This window comes from Mytilus galloprovincialis, chromosome 1 (genome assembly GCF_965363235.1).
Source record: "Mytilus galloprovincialis chromosome 1, xbMytGall1.hap1.1, whole genome shotgun sequence".
Taxonomy (NCBI): domain Eukaryota; kingdom Metazoa; phylum Mollusca; class Bivalvia; order Mytilida; family Mytilidae; genus Mytilus; species Mytilus galloprovincialis.
In genome coordinates this window covers 41,467,020-41,484,978 of record NC_134838.1, presented here as the reverse complement: position 1 = coordinate 41,484,978, position 17,959 = coordinate 41,467,020, and the positions used below count along the sequence as shown (strand labels likewise).

General features: G+C 32.4%; 2 long non-coding RNA genes across 4 annotated transcripts; one reads left to right on the top strand and one right to left on the bottom strand.

Moving 5' to 3' along the window:
- Positions 1–2,001: 2,001 nt before the first annotated feature.
- Positions 2,002–12,837, bottom strand: LOC143074723 (uncharacterized). 2 transcript variants are annotated; one of them, XR_012978038.1, is made up of 3 exons: positions 12,011–12,837; positions 4,504–4,701; positions 2,002–2,391 (listed from the first exon to the last, which is right to left on the bottom strand). It is a non-coding gene; the product is annotated as an uncharacterized LOC143074723 (long non-coding RNA). The 2 variants fall into 2 exon arrangements; XR_012978041.1 differs by lacking the exon at positions 12,011–12,837 and adding an exon at positions 7,264–7,343.
- Positions 12,838–12,848: 11 nt separating this feature from the next.
- Positions 12,849–17,372, top strand: LOC143074738 (uncharacterized). Of its 2 annotated transcripts, none has more exons than XR_012978049.1 (3): positions 12,849–13,065; positions 15,695–15,782; positions 16,657–17,372. It is a non-coding gene; the product is annotated as an uncharacterized LOC143074738 (long non-coding RNA). The 2 variants fall into 2 exon arrangements; XR_012978052.1 differs by lacking the exon at positions 12,849–13,065 and adding an exon at positions 13,331–13,568.
- Positions 17,373–17,959: the final 587 nt, after the last annotated feature.

Here is a 17,959-nt window from a genome sequence, read left to right as displayed (position 1 = left end):
AACTGCATGTTAAAATAAGAATATGAAGTGTGATAGGCAATCAGACTCATTCTTTCCAGGGACCAACAGGCGTTATCAAGCTATATGTCCCCGTATGGCCTTCGACCATTAGCAAAATACACACTTTATAGAATGAAAGCTCAAAGAGGTCTTGGGATGAAAAAAAACAAACGTAAAAGATGAGCGAGAAAAAAAAATAGGGATACCGCATGGAAATTGGAAAATGGTCCGCAACATTAATTTAGTCAACTCACTTTGTTGAAATTAAAGACCTGGCGAATTTTAGCCTTTTGCAATGGATGTGATGTATGTTTAAAAAAATTCATGGTTTGTTTGGACATTTTTATAAATCAAGTCTTGTTTTTAAATTATTTGCAAGTAAGTTTTAAGTCATGAACAAATAATCACTCACAGAAAGACGTCAAATCCATCAACAAAAGAAAAAAATTAATAGACGACCGACAACGCACAGAATATCATGTATGTGTTCCGGACCATATGAGTATTTGGACCATACGCATATATCATGACCATAAGGGTAAACTAATATGGTCCAACCATACACGTATGGTCCAAATACTCATAAGGTCCGGAACATATTTTATTTGCGATCACAAATGCACGAAGACGTCCATTTCTATGTAAATTGGGTCGATTTTTTTATATAGATAAGATGAATGCGTTTCTGTTGCCAAGTGTTTTTCACAAGTATAGTAGCAGTATAGCAGAACGGTTTAAGTTTCCTATATACACCAAATGATACATTTTGCCAATACAATAACGTAAATGCATGCAAATTTCACAAGGTTTAATCCAAATAGCTTTCCTACTATCCAATAACTTTCAAGTACGAAAAAGACAGGGCAGAAGTATATTTTGTCTTTATGTTTCGTATTTGCACAACTTTTGAAAGTGGATTATGCATTCGTTCTAAAATAAAATTAGACCAGATAAAAGTTAAAAGATTACATAACTCGACAATCGCAATTGTTAAATCCGAAAAAGATAATCAATCAATACATGCATTCAGTAAGTCATTCTTTTTTCTGAAAGAACATGGCTTTGCGATATCTTATTATGAAAATTGATTGTCGAAACATAACAAAAACACAAGTAAAGGACGTTTAATTAATCAATATAAATCAAAACACAAATTCCTGATTAGTATTTCGAATTATTTTATATAGGCGTTGAGAACCTTTGGTGACCCCACGGTTTAAATGTTTATATTAAGGACGTCGTGAGCAATGGGCGTTATAGACGAACGTTCACCTAATTTGTCCCAGTCAATGGGATATTAAAGTGCGCCAATCAATGTCCATAGCCACACTGTTATGAATTCGATACTAATTATTTACCGTTATCTTTGTGAAATTTCAGTTATAGTTTATTAATTAGAGAAATTTTGGTAAGTATTACTTAACACTGGACACTTTTAATTTGCAAAACACTCATTTGCAAATCCGCCGCCGCCTCAAACAAGAGCTACAATATCATGTAGATAACCAAAATGTGCAGAATTACATGGGATTCAATAATTTCATTGGTTTTCTACAGTTACTTTCATATTTATTTTGCAATTTGAATTATAAAAACATGGGATTTTCAATATCCCATGGGACAGGGCAAAATCCCATGGGATTTACCATTATCCCATGGGATTTTGGTTAAATCCCATGGGATTTTTTTTTGTCCCATGGGATTATTGTAGTCCCATGGGATATTTGTTGTCCCATGGGACAAAAAAATCCCATGGGATTTTTATTATCCCATGGGATTTTTAATATCCCATGGGACAAATTAAAATCCTATGGGATTCTAATTGTAAATATATAGATATGAATAAACAGTAATGTGTATGTTACAATGTATTCTATTTGGTAGTAAATTATTATAAGATGAATCTTTTTAATTGAATATCTTTTTTTCTTGGGAAATGTTAATTTAGCATATTGTTCTTTAACTGTTCAAAACTAAACTTTTAAACAACAAAGCAGATAATGTAAGTATCAATATATGTTTATTCATGAATTATAGAATACTTTCTTGAAACACAATTATTTGCCATTTGAAATCAATAAAAACTCTATTGTTAGGCTTAACATACTAGAAGCTATTTAAGTAAATCTATTTTTTTCACAATATCCCTCAACACAAAACATAAATAGTTTCTTATCATCCAGCATTGATTGATGGTATAGTCCACTTTTTGGACATTCAGCACAGAACTTTGACATTATTGTGGTTTCAATATTTTTTTGAATTTAAAAGAACTTCAAATCATTGACTGAGTGATGAAATTAATAACTGATCCAACTTTTTTCTTTGAATTTATTCTGGTCTTGTTTCTATGTTTTCTCCATTTATTTTAGGTGGTGAATTTCAATCCTTCTGAAAAAGAACCAATAAAATCTAAAGTAATGGATTATACAAAATTGTTTTCATACATGTAGCAATAATATGATTTTTAATAAAAATAGCTATGCGGTATGGATTTTACTGATTGTTAAAGGTTGTCCAGTGTCATCAGTTGCTAACGGCCTACATCCTTTGGTCTCTGATGGAGGGTTGTCAAATTCGGTGCATTACGTTTGCGCGCATTACCATTACATTTGCGCGCAAAAATCATTACGTTTGCGCGCAGCTTTTGATTACAATTGCGCGCAGGTAAATACAGGTAATAACACTTATTTATTTATAATTTGTTCAATTATTTATAAGTATAAGTACTCAATCCTGTTAGTCATAGTCCCCTGCTCACCAACGATGAGATGGAAGTGGGATTTCGAGCAAGATAAGTCCGTTTTGTTATGCACAAGCACTAAATCCTAGAAATATATACATATGAAAATGTTAAAATGTTAAAACATAGCTGTTATCTTTAATAAAGTTAAAAGTATTGATAAATTCATTACTTTACATGTCGGTACGTGCCGAAACTCCATGTTTGTACCTTGGTGTAACTTCACAAACTAATTTGAATTATTTACTAATTTTAAAAACGAACACTATAAGTTGAAACACTTTTCATCCTGAAATATTCACAATGAACAATATATAATTTGACTTCGGAAATGTTTTCAAAATTAATAATTGATAGTCATATTTATTATGAAAATAAAAATAATATATAGTCAATTAAAATTCGATTTAATTTTTATTTATATTTTTACCTGAGTTTACCTGTAAAATGAGTGCGCGCAAATGTAATCGAAAGCTGCGCGCAAACGTAAAACATTTTAATCCCCAAATGCGCGCAAACGTAGTGTGCCCGTCAAATTAGCAATATACCACATCTTCCTATTCTAATACCATATAACAATCAATTAATTTATTCTTCTTTATAAAATTTGGGTATTTTCCCAAGTTATATACATAATATATATATATATACTGTAAATTCAGAATTAATGCAAGTTTTTTTTTATTGCGAAAAATGCAACGGAGTTGTAAACGCAATAATTTAAACTCGTATTATGAAATATTTTATATGGATTAAACAGGATTTTTCAAAATCGTAAAATTTAAAATCGCATTTAAGTCTAAAATGACAGAATCGCAATAATAAATGCACGCAATAATTTATGAATTTTACAGTATAAAGATCAATGTTAAAAGTTAAAACTTTAGACAACTATAATAACTTTCCATTATTCACAAGAATTTGCAATATATTATACAAAATGCAGACAACAGAAACAATATTTCTTTAAGCTTTTGAAGTTCAGACAGATTTCAATTTGTGTTTTATTTCAATGAAAAAATACCTTGAACATATTGGAAATTATAACATTGATACAAACAAAATATATATGTTTTATCCTTTTTTTTTTGTGTTGTTGGCTTGCTGTCTCATTTTAATATACATTTAAACATACATCAATAATCTTCTTCTTTATTAAAAGTAAAAATGGGATATTTTTGATTTTGATATCCCAAAACATTATAGTTCTATCACATAACTTATTACCAAGTTCAAAAACACCAATGTGTTTGATATTAATTTTAAGACATGTATAAATGTTCCAGACCATATCAGTATTCGGATCTTACTTTTATGGTCCAGAACTTAGTCCCACCATATGTGTACAGTCAGACCATTTAAGTATACTTGTACTGTCTGGTACCAGCTCAACCAAACCTGTGTTTTTATTTTAACTGCAATTAAACTTTTTGTATTAATCTATTAAAGATTTCAGTTATGTTGATCTGTACTGTACATTTGTTTGTAATAAACTTGACCAACTTCTTAAAATTGGGCAGACTGTATGCGTACAGTCCAAATACTTGTTTGTTCTGGAACATAAACATGATTAACAAGCATTTGGCAGGATGTCATGCTAAAATCCCATTAATATTAGTACTAAATTTTGAGTATATACATGTAAATCCACAAGTTACTTACTGAAATTCATGGTGAACACTCACCAAAAACTTACAATTTAGAGGAAAGACTGGAAAGATGAATGCACTAACACTATCAAAACAGAGCATAAAACTTACCGAAAAACAAGATGTTTTACATTTATCCAGGAGCAGGATAATTGAAAAGTTGTTTTTTTCTTTCTCTGCTGTCCATCATATAACCTTTGATTCATTCATGCAAAATATGAAAATCTGCAAAGGTAAGACCTAGAACCTCAACTTATCCACATTTTGAATTTTGAACTGCATACTTGTCCTTTTCATCTTGCTGACAACCTAAACATAAAAAAATGATAAAAACATAATTCTAGATTGATTTTGTGTTTTTATTTTTGTTGGTACATGTACAAACAATTTTCCCAACTTTAAACGAAAACATCATCACCAAAGAGGAGGTCATACTAACCTCCGAAATATTTAAACAAACCGAAATTATTACTTGATTAAGATCTTGTCGTAAATTAATGGCATAGATACTCTTATTTTTGAAAACTTGATGTCTATTGCAAACTTATATTCCTTTGTACGAAAATCAAATCAAATATATTTTTACGAGAGTATGCATATTAAGATGGATTCCATGGACTTTAATGTAAGCATGATTAATTTTACAGTCACTGACAGTTTTTCAGCTCTATGTGTACATTTTGAGAGAATCTTGCAATACTGTATATTCTGATATTCAGAACTTATTGTGAGGTTTTTATTAATACAACTGAAAGCTGTATCTCGTTTTCATTTCTGATACATATTTATGAGCTGAAGACCAGTGCCGAATTTTTCTCACTGCATTGAAGACCCATAGGTGACCTTCGGCCGTTGTCTGCTCTTTGATTGGGTTGTTGTCTCTTTGTCAAATTCCCAGTTTCCACTTCCCATTTTATATCATGTATGCTGATTTTTCTCAAATAACAATATTCAATCATGCAATTTTGTCTATTATTGAAAATACGATAAGCAAAAATAAATGCACAAAAAATTTAACATTGTTATATATATGTAAAAGACTTTTTTTTAAATTCAAAACAGTTGCCTACACTGTTAATTTCCTTGTTTGATTTCATATTTTTAAAGCCTTTATAGCTAGCTAGATGGTATGCCGGGGCGGATCCAGCCATTTTAAAAAGGGGGGGTTCCCAACCCAAGACAAAGGGGATGATCCTATATTCATTTGATTTGTTTTATTGTCTCATACAAGAATATATATGGTTTGACGGTGGGGATCAGGGATCCTGAAATTTTTTCACCTAACCACTGGATGACAGGGGATCTCAACCATTTAAAAGTTTCTCAAACATGTGGGGGTGGGGGTGAACCCCATGGACTCTCCCTATATTTCCTTTGATTTGTTTTATTGTTCTATACAAGAATATATAAATATGGTTTAGGGGTGGGGATCTTGACCGTTTACAAGTTTTCAAACTAGAGGGGGTGGGACTTCACTTTTATTTTATTTCATTATTAATTTTATTGTCCCCGACAAGAATATATATGGTTTAGGGGTGGGGATCTGGATCGTTCACAAGATAATAGCACATTCTCAAATTGAACAGAGTGGGGTAACCCCCAAAGACCTCCTTTTAATTTCATTTGATTTGTTTTATCGTCCCATTCAAGAATATATATGGTTTAGGGATGAGGATCTGGACCGTTTACAAGATAATAGCATATTCTCAAATTGAAAGGGGTGGGGATTACCTCCCATGGACTCACCCTCCCTTCTTTCTTCCCCCCGAAATACCTTTTAATAAGCCCCAATGCACAGATAGTTCACAGTATTTTCCCTTGATTTACACTCAAGAATATACACTATACAGGTGTAATTTTTTTTTTAAAAGATAATACAACTGAAGACCACCATGACCACAGTGGTGGGTCCAGAATTTTTCATAAGTGGGGCCCACCGACTGCCTAAGAGGGGTCTGCTCCTGCCATGACTCAGTGATTCCATATATAATCAACCAATTCTTTTCCCAAACAGGGGGCCCTGAACTCCTGATTCCCCCTTTTTTTCCTCATTTCAATCACCCTGATATAAATTTAGTTTTATCACTTACAATAGGAATGGTTTGAATTCCCCAATAATTCTTATATACCATTAATATCAACATATTTCATTTTTGATAAATGAAAGGCAAAAGTTTTCTATGGGTAGAAATGGATAGTGGGAAGCTTTCAGATTCACACCATGCCGGTGGCTGTGTTCAAAGTGCTGGGTTTTTATGACCCTCGTTGTTTGCGGACTAACTATTTAGGCCAGTGGTGGATAATAGTGTGCGTGCATTAATCTTCTATACCTTCTTTATCAATATATTCAAACACTGACGGCAAGTGTTGTAGATGTATCAATGTCTTTTTGAAATCACCGTGCTATTTACATGTGGGATCGAGAATGCAGGGGAAGGAAACTTGTCAATTATGTTTATTTCTAAGCCAAAATAAAATGAGCCGCCGTAAAATTAACCTTGGGTAATAACAGTGCATGTAAGGCTCGTCTCGGAGGGGTGTCTTTTTTTCTGTCTTCTTTTTATGCCCCACCTACGATAGTAGAGGGGCATTATGTTTTCTGGTCTGTGCCTCCGTTCGTTCGTTCGTCCGTTCGTTCGTCCTGTTTCAGGTTAAAGTTTTTGGTCGAGGTAGTTTTTGATGAAGTTGAAGTCCAATCAACCTGAAACTTAGTATATATGTTCCTTATGGTATGATCTTTCTAATTTTAATGTCAAATTAGAGTTCTTACCCCAATTTCACGGTCCACTGAACATAGAAAATGATAGTGCGAGTGGGGCATCCGTGTACTGGGGACACATTCTTGTTTTAGTTATATTTTTAATAACTTACACTTTTTTCCATTATTCTCTTTCTTTCACTATTCTTTATTCCTTTTTTTTCTTTGTCCTTTGTTCTCTATTCTGTTAATTAACATCCATACCCTCTTATGTGTATGTGGACTTACTGTAGTTTATTTTTTAGTTCTGTCAGAGATATTAGATACAATATATATGTCTCTGGTTCTGGTATTATGCAGGGGCGGATGCAGGAATTTTCGAAAGGGGGGGTGCTAACCCAGGGCAAACAGGGCAAAGGGGGGGGGTGCAAAACATATGTCCCGATACAAATGCATTGATCGGCAAAAATAAAGGGGGGTGCGCACCCCCGGAACCCCCCCCCCCCCCCCTGGATCCGCCACTGTTATGCGATAAGTCAATTTCTTTTTCATGCAGTGTCATGAAATATAATGGTTTTATGCATATCAGCCAAGATTGTGCGCAACATTTTAATAAACAATTCAACACTATATACACGTTATGTGAATTTTATTAAAATCGATGAAGAACATGAATTTGGCAGCTAGTGCCCCTTAAACAGGTAAAGTTCAATTAACAAATTCTGATCTACTGGCATTCAACACCAAATTACTTACTTGCTGTATATTGATAAATGTGATTGATAAATGTGATTGTATATTGTCAATACCTCAACATCGAGAATACGTCATGTGAGGTGTTGGTCGCTACGTTTGATACGGGGTCAAAGGTTGCGGCTTCGAGACAGAGAAAAACATCCAGGTAAAAAGTGTAGAATTTTGTTTTTGAAAATTTGAGTTGTAAATTTTCCTAAAAAGTACTTAATTCCGTTCATCTTATTGTAAATTTTCCAAAAAAAAGTACTTATTTCCGTTCATCTATTATGGGTATAAACTAAACTGAACAAGAAAAGTATTAGTAAACAGACAGAAAGTCCGACGTTGAATTAATTATTTTACAATTAATTGTTTAAATATATGAGAGAATGTTTTAGGCGAATTTTCTTTAATTACAGATAAATGTATTTTAGGTTCAGGAAATGATTTATTCTTCGGGTACGTCTAAACAACCGCTCAGGACCTCCTGAGTGCACTCAGGACATACAAAGTGCACTCAGGGCCCATTACCGTAATCATATCTGCACACATGATGGATGTTTATATTCGTTATACGCTTCTTATTTTAGAGTTAAATTTTGGTAGAAGTTTAAATCGCAGGGGCGGATCCAGCCATTTTAAAAGGGGGGGGGTCCTAACCCAGGGCAAAAAAAGGGGGGTTCAACTACATGTCCCCATTCAAATGCATTGATCGGCCAAAAAAAGGGGGGGGGTTCCAACCCCCCCGGAACCCCCCTCCCCCCTCTGGATCCGCGCCTGAATCGAACTTAGATAGATATGTTAATTCTTATAAAATAATGAGGGCACGTGTCACTGATTACACAACTACTGAGCCATGAATTATCCAATCAACAAAATTGATTGGATTATCTTTATTGTTTTTTAGGAATTGTATTGTTTAGTTCAGTTTTACCTTTAACATGAATTTGCATATAGAAAAAATAAAACATATCTCATTCGATGTGCTTTTTCAGTTTATTTTTCATGATGACGGGTAAATTAATTTGTTGTGTTTTGCAGTTCACGAATAAAGAGAATTATTTTATAGTTGCGTTTTTTTTTCTGTAACAAGTTCGATTTTTGTTTTTCAGTGTGATTCTTTTCTCTATCTCTCTCTCTAAATCAAGTTTTTAAACAAACACAATGTTGACTGAATATCAAATTTTATTACATTTGTATATCTTTATTCTCAACAAACCATTATACAAGAGAAGACAATTATGTACAATATTCAGTTTAACCTTAACGGAAATCTGTGCACGAAGACTTAGTCGTGGTTTGAACGGATTTCGTGTCAATAAACTGTCTTCGAAATAGTCTTTCTTTGTTAATGTTTGTGTCATTTTGGTCTTTTGTGGATAGTTGTCTCATTATCAATCATACCACATCTTCTTTTTAAAAATTTCTCGCTACTACAATCTAACTTACATATTTTTTAGAAATAATTATACCCAAAATATCATAATTTTCAAAAAACGGAGACGAAAACGGAGACAAGTTCATTTTCAGAATTTATTTTCGCATTGAAATTCGTTTCAGGCTTGTGAAACTGGACAAAACGACTTTAATTAGAGAAAAAAAACTTAATAAAAACGGATTTCTTAAAATATTCGTATAACTCAAAAATAAAATTCCTGTACAAGTTCGATAAAAATGAGAAATAACATCTAACTACATGTATATGAGTTTGATTGTTTGAAAAGTACGGCTTTTACCGTTTAGAACGGATTCCATATACAAAACTTTAATTAATATAAATTCTTTTAAAGTATGAACATTTATAATTATTTCCCTTTTCAAACTCGTGCAAAGAATTAATTACTGGTCCAGGACATGATAATAAAATTAAGAATAAAACTTAAAAATTTATGGAACGAAATTTTAATAAAAGAAGAAAATCTTAAAACATCGTGATATTCATTCTAGACGTCACAATATTACTTCCCGCATGGTCACACTGTACTAACAACACAATGTATAAAACAACAATAAAGATAATCCAATTAATTTTGTTGATTGGATAATTCATGGCTCAGTAGTTGTGTAATCAGTGACACGTGCCCTTATTATTTTCTAAGAATTACAAATTCTACCAAATTTAACTCTAAAATAAGAAGCGTATAAAGAATATATGCATCCATCCTGTGTGCGATGACTATAAAGGGTCCTGAGTGCACTTCGTATGTCATGAGTGCAATCAGGAGGTCCTTCAAGCGGTGTTTAGACGTACCGTTATTCTTCTGGAAGCTTCAATTTTTTCTTATCAATAACTTTTACACAAGGAGACATTTTTTTTTTTGACAGCATGAACCCCAGTTAATGAGCAAACACAAATTAAGAACGAAAATCGACTCAACATTTCATTTTGAATTGTTAGATGGCAAACTCTTTAGGCGAATATTGTATCTGTTCTTTATTTAATTATGGTGATATTGGCGATAATATTCATTATAACAAGGCCTTGTACAAATCCTTGATTATAGAATGTTTGGTAATATAAAAAGACGAAAGTAGACAAACCCTAATTATGCAGGGTTTCACAAGTTGATCTCCAAGCGGCCCACATTTAACATATAATAAGATCTATATTTTTCAACGTTTTCAAAATGAAATAACTTGAATTGAAAATTATCCAACTGTGAAAATTTGTTATTTCTAAACGTCTTTAATTATTATTTCGGAAAAAAAATTATTTAGCATATTCATATATTTTCATAATTTTTTCCGAGGAAACCTTTTTTTTTTGCAAAGTTTACTTCTATATGTTTTTTACCATCACCAGCGACTTATTCTCTGCCATCACCAATTAGTCCTAATTATTAAAGATCAATTGCCCAAATTCAAATGATGATTGGTATATCGTATTGAATATGACCATCGGTCATCCGTGACGTATCCCAAATAACGACGCATGCCGATAGATAGATCATATAGTTTATTAATTAGCGTCTCGCAATTTAAATTTCATCAAGGGGACTTAATTAAACCAGTTACTATACAAATCTTGAAAAAACGATGTACATGTACTTTTTAATATTTTTAAAACAAATTACGAAAACGTTTAGTGTAAAAATCACCGAATATAAATGTTTCTTTCTTGCAGGTTTTGGCATTTGTAAATAACATTAACGTTTTGGAATTCTAATGCAAAAGACAGTCGATTCAAACTGAAATAACTTCTTTAAAGATGGTTTGATTTTTTCAGAGACACATGTATTATATATATGTCTCAATACATGTATTATATGTCTCTGATTTTATCAAAACAAAAATTACAAAATTATAAAATATGTTAGTTATCGAATGTATACCCTGAACTCTTACTATTATATATACATGTCCTAAGTTACTTAATGTCCTGTGTGCAACCAGGAGATCCTGAACGGTTTTTAAACGTACCATTATTTTATATGCATATATTCAAAGCTGTTCTTAATTATATGCATACTAGGTATCAGTGGCGGATCCAGGGGGAGGGTTTCGGGGGTTGGAACCACCCCTTTTTTTGAACGATCAATGTATTTGAATGGGGACATATGGTTGGAACCACCCCTCCCCCTTTTGTCCTGGGTTGAGACCCCCTTCTTTTCAAATGGCTGGCTCCGCCGCAGAGGTATATTTATATATATATGTGTGTACCAGCCCCCCTCCTAAATCTTGGGAAACAAATGGTAGATTATATAGGGAATCACGGAAGCATGACTGGACGTGACCCCTCTAAGGCAGTCAATGAGTCCCCACTTATGAAAATTTCTGGATCAACCATTGCTTAGTTCTAGTTATCTTAGGTCCTAGTGTGAAATAATGCCAATAGGTCTTTTAAAACACATCTTTATTCATACATGTATATATACGTTTTCTCACGGATTTGTTCATGCAATATTGGAATTATGTTTACTCAATGCGCAATTACTGAAGTTTATATTTGCTACTTTTCTTCTTAATTTCATATAATTATTTTTTGATTTTTTTTCTTCGAAAAATTAGTGGTGTTGAAATAGGGAATGGACACAGATACCTTATCACATTTAACCAAAGAAATGTTGTATAATGTCATCAATCTGTATTACACGTAGACAGGATGTTCTCTAGAAAACTATACGTTATACACACCCGAGAATACACGCACTGTCGTAATGGAAAATTACTGTATGTTATAGTTACCTGTAATCAGCTTTGCAACACCATGTCATGACAGTTCAAAAAGATTTTCTTCAAATCAAATTGGAATATTCATTTTTTCTGTAAAATTTAAAACTTTAAAAAGTAGACTTTGACAAAATTATGAAATAGAAAGAATTGAACAATTTAAAATCGTATTTTAACAAAGATTTAGATATAATTTTACAACGATCCTTAAAAAATAACCAAACAAACGTTGAATCAAACGATATGAACCTACGCAGTTTTATATTAAAATACTGACACACACCAGTTTGCCATCTCAGTATGCAAGGCAAGGGTGCTTGGTGAGGTGCTGGAACTTGATGTACATGTATCATTAAGTTAATACAGTTCTGTTAGTATTGACTGCCTTTTTACAGAGACTTTCTATTCTTACTGTTATCAGTTAGTATCTATAGACGGTTCCTGGCTTAGAATGATTCTCTGCTCAGCAAATGGTGCGTAATTAGCATTTGAATCAAATTTCTTGTAGAAGTAAAAAACACAAATTAATGTATTTGACAACTTTATTCAGGAGCACAGTCTATATTATCCGGCGTAAATAACTTAGAGATTTATGTGGAAGTTTACTCTGCTGCTCGATCTATGCTAATCGATGTTCCAGTATATTTCATATTTATATTTATTCGTGAGGCCTCGTCATCGTTTATATTCACTAAAAGCACAGTCGCCTAAATATTTTATATGGCGAAAAAATTGCGAAAATTGGGGGAAATAATATATTTTTAGTAGCATTATTATTTTAGAATCTTAAGAGGTTGCTTGCAAATTTAACTCTAAAATGAGAAGTGTATGACGATCTATAACGAATATAAACATCCATCATGTGTGCAGATACGACGGCGACTATATAGGGTCTGCCATGAGTGCACTTTGTATGCCCTGCATGTGTGCACCCAGGAGGTCCTCCTGAGCGGTGTTTAGACGTACCGGGAAAATCTTATCTGATTCAGGATCAATTCATCGGTTACACTCCCCTGTCACCAGTGATTCTTTTTTGCTGACATTCTGAAAAAGTATTGTGTAGTCCCTGTGTAAGTGTTGACTCTCAACTTGCACATGTGATTTTTTAACACTCCCTGGACTTCTGCAAAAACAGAAAGTCACAGGACATTCCGACAAAAAGTCACAGGACAAAAAGTCAAACACATGTCAAACTCAGGCATAAAGACTTAAAGTAACAAAGTTAATAGGACAAAAAGTCACAAACAATTTGTTGACAATTGATTGAATATAAATGAAAAAAAAATTTTGAAATATCTTCTTTTTATTACATATATTCATTTTTAATTTTAGGAAATTGTTCATAATATAAAAAGAAGATGTGGTATGATTGCCAATGAGACAACTGTCCACAAGAGACCAAAATGACACAGACATTAACAACTAGAGGTCTTTACGGCCTTCAACCATAAGCCAATATAAAGAAGGTATGGTATGATTGCCAATGAGACAACTGTCCACAAGACACCAAAATGACACAGACATTAACAACCATAGGTCACCAAACAGCCTTCAACAATGAGCAAAGCCCGAGGTAAAGCCCATACCGCATAGTCAGCTGTAAAAGGCAATCATACTATATCTTTTTTTTTATATTTACATGTTAAAAAATGCGTGCAAATGTAATCAAAAGCTGCACACAAACGTAATGATTTTTGTGCGCAAATGTAATGGTAATGTGCGCAAACCTAATGCACTGATTTATTTGTTTTTAATAAATTTTAATTTACTCGACAACTTCCTGTTTTCCCAACACTTGTATGATTTTACACATGATAGCCAAGTTGGAAAGTTGAAAACTAACAACCTAACTTATGTACAAAAAAATTGAAAAACAGATATGTTACACATAAACAAACGACAATCACTGAATTATCGGATCCTGACTTGGAACAGGCACAACCATAACAAATTGGCAGGGTATAAGGAACTTTGAAAATATTTAGTTTTTGTGGTTTGGTCAATTTTCCGGATACTGTAAGCAATAAGGCCCCTTTATTTAGTGAATGAAATAATTGTAAGATGCACTTAGCTGTCTGTCATATTTTATATGAACTTGACCTCATTTTCATGCATGGTTCATTGGTCAATGAAACACTGCATTGTTTTGTCAGTTTATCATATGTTTAAAGTTACAGGTAGATTATATTTGGTAGATATGAAACAATTGTAAGGTGTGCATGTCTGAATGGCAGATTCATATATAAACCATGACCGCATTTTATTGTTCTTTGGTCAATGATAAGTTTTCTTGGTTTTGTCATTTTATCAGGCCACATTTAAAAGAATGTCTGTTTCCCCTCCCCGGGTCTACCCTTTGTAAACAGACCAGGAAGGCAGGTTTTTTTTAGCTCACCTGACCTGAAAGGTCAAGTGAGCTTTTCTCATCACTTGGCGTTCGTCGTCTGTCGTCCTGCGTCCGTCGTCTGTAAACTTTTACAAAAATCTTCTCCTCTGAAACTACTTGGCCAAATTCTACCAAACTTGGCCACAATCATCCTTGGGGTATCTAGTTTAAAAAATGTGTGGCGTGATCTGTCAAACCAACCAAGATGGCCGCCATGGCTAAAAATAGAACATAGGGGTAAAATGCAGTTTTTGGCTTATAACTCAAAAACCAAAGCATTTAGAGCAAATCTGACATGGGGGTAAAATTGTTGATCAGGTCAAGATCTATCTGCCCTGAAATTTTCAGACGAATCGGACAACCTGTTGATGGGTTGCTGCCTGTGAAATGGTTATTTTAAGGAAATTTTGCAGCTTTTGGTTATTATCTTGAATACTATTATAGATAGAGATAAACTGTAGACAGCAATAATGTTCAGCAAAGTAAGATCTACAAATAAGTCAGCATGATCAAAATTGTTAGAGGACCCCTTAAGGAGTTATTGCCCTTTATAGTCAATATTGAACAACTTTTCGTCATTTTTGTAACTTGTATAAAAATCATTTCTAAAACTACTTGGCCAAATTTAACCAAACTTGGCCACAATCATAATACTAGGGTATCTATTTAAAAAAAAAGTGTCTAATGACCCCGCCTACCAATGAAGATGGCCGACATCAGTAAACACATTAACAGGTGAGCGACACAGGCTCTTGAGAGCCTCTAGTTTTTTTTAACTGGATGTGATTGTCATAGCATGGTCACATGAATGGTTTGACTTGTCCAGTCCAGGCCACTTATCAGTTGTTTGTGCTCAATTTGAGTGTATTTATTTAGATTATCAATCCTTCTGCTTTCAAGTGCTTTCAAGCACTTTCCAAAAATGGAAACAAATTATTTTCAGGAAAAAAATAATTTCGATTTTTTTGTGGAAAATAATTTTTTGACCCGGGCGCTTATTTTTGACCCGTGTGGGGGGAGGGGAAATAAACATTATTTTAATTTTGGCCTTAGATTTTTTAAGCATAGGTCTACTTGTTGTATGGAATGACTACAAGGTATCATATAAAAAAAGATGTCTGCCTGCCAAGGTTAAATTTACTGTGACCTCATATTCATAGAATAATGATAATATTCATGATATTGAACAGCAAGAATGATGAGTAAGTTGATGTTATATACAAATAAGACAAAATTTTCAGTTGCCTACTAATTATGTAATACATGTAGTAGTTATTTTTGTCATTAAATGATGTTTACCCTTTTATGTGTAGGGCAAGAACATGAAAGATAAAGGGGAAACTATAAACAGAAGAAATTATCAAAAAAATAAGATTTACAGAGGTCAACAAAGCCTAAATGGTAAGTCCACTGTTATAAAAAATTTTGTCCTTGAATAATAATTAAATATTTATTAAAATAAGATGTGGTATGATGAAAGAGAAAACTATCCATCAGAGTTCAATTTAGTGGATGTAAGCATTGTAATTACTTATTAGAGGCCATTGATGACCTGTAAGTAATGAGAAAACCCATACCCTATACATGTTATAGTAATCTATAAAAGTCAACACTAACCAAATTTGAAACAGAGCATCAATTCAAACGTCAAATATACCAGACTAATTTATAAAAACAAAAAATTATGAAAAATAAAAATGACGGGTATGAACCAACATCAACCACTGAACTATGTACAAGCTCCTGATATTAGACAGGTATAATATGGCTGGGTTGATATAAAAATAAGAAACACTTAGCAGTCTGATTTCCAATGAGACATTTCTCCAATAGAGATCAAATGACATTTAAGGAGGCTCTAGGGTATAACAATTTCAGAAAAATATTTTAATATTTTTTTTTCATAACTCAATTTATTTATATCTTTATCATATGGTACACCAAAGCATTCAAAACAATCAATTCGGTTTGGCCCCAGATGACTTTTAAAATGCATATATCATTGAAAAAGCTCCAAATTATCTCCCTTTGGTGCAAAAAAGCCATTTTTTGGCATTAAAAATGTAATATCTTATTTAACTCATCGGTGGCCTATATTTTTTTATTATAATTTTAAATAAGCTGTACTTTAACTAAACTATTATAAAATTTAAGCGATTTCTGTAATTAGTACTTGAATATTTAAATGAAAGTTTATCATATTAATCATAAACATGATAAAATAGCCATTTTATTGATCTCTTCACTGATAATTTTTGAGTTTGTGTATTTGTAGGTCAGAAATCTGGATTTTCATGGTCATCATTCACAGATCAATACTGAACGGAAAACTTAAAGCTGATATTTTTCTCCATAGTGCGACTTTTTTATTAATTTGAAATGGAACATGTTTTTTCCTACATTTATTTGAAAGAGGAAATTTCAACATGATGACTATAAACAAAAAGGAGTCATATCATCACGATCATTGATGCACAAGAACTTGATCATAAAAATACAACAATGTAATTATCAATTGAAAGATGGAACGAATGAACAAGATATTAGAATGTTGTTGTCCAAATAAACTTGCTTTGTCTTCTCATTTGAATCTCTCCATTCAATAAAGATGTACAGAGGAAGATCTTTAAAGAACAGATTGAAAAAATGTTTTGTCTAAGAATTGCAGGAATATTCTAGTGAATGAAATTATTTATTGACTTCGCTCTTATATAGTGGACTGAATAATTGTACATAGCAAGCTGTGAATAAAGAAAGCAAAAACTTTAACAAAAAGTGTTTATATTATAAATTTGCAATTATAAGCATACTATTATGTACACCACAAAGTTATATATAATTCAAATTGTTTGCCTATACAAGTATTGCAATGAACCTATAACAAAGAAAATCTTACCTCATGAAAAGAGTGAACTATTCAGTCAGAATATGAAATATTTTTTCAGTTCTATTTTTCATAATAGAATAAACAAGACAAAGATTTCAAAACAATATTTTTTCATTTATTTAGAAATTTCATCATTTTGTTTCAGTGAAAGGACTTTATTCTTTGACTGTAAAATATTATTATTATACATTCCAAAATAAGAATAATATTTATTGTCATATAAACAAATAAAAAACATGTTTGTGACAAAATTTAAAAAAAATTATATATATGTATATATAAAAAATAAAAAAAAAACTCGTATACATTTAAAACATTTTACTACCAAACAGCATTCATTGTAACATACACATAACTTTATATTTATATATATATATTTATAATTTTAATCCCATAGGATTTTATTTTGTCCCATGGGATATTAAAAATCCCATGGGATAATTATAGTCCCATGGGATTTTTTTTGTCCCATGGGACAACAAATATCCCATGGGACTACAATAATCCCATGGGACCAAAAAAAATCCCATGGGATTTAACCAAAATCCCATGGGATAATGGTAAATCCCATGGGATTTTGCCCTGTCCCATGGGATATTGAAAATCCCATGTTTTTATAATTCAAATTGCAAAATAAATATGAAAGTAACAGTATAAAACCAATGAAATTATTGAATCCCATGTAATTCCG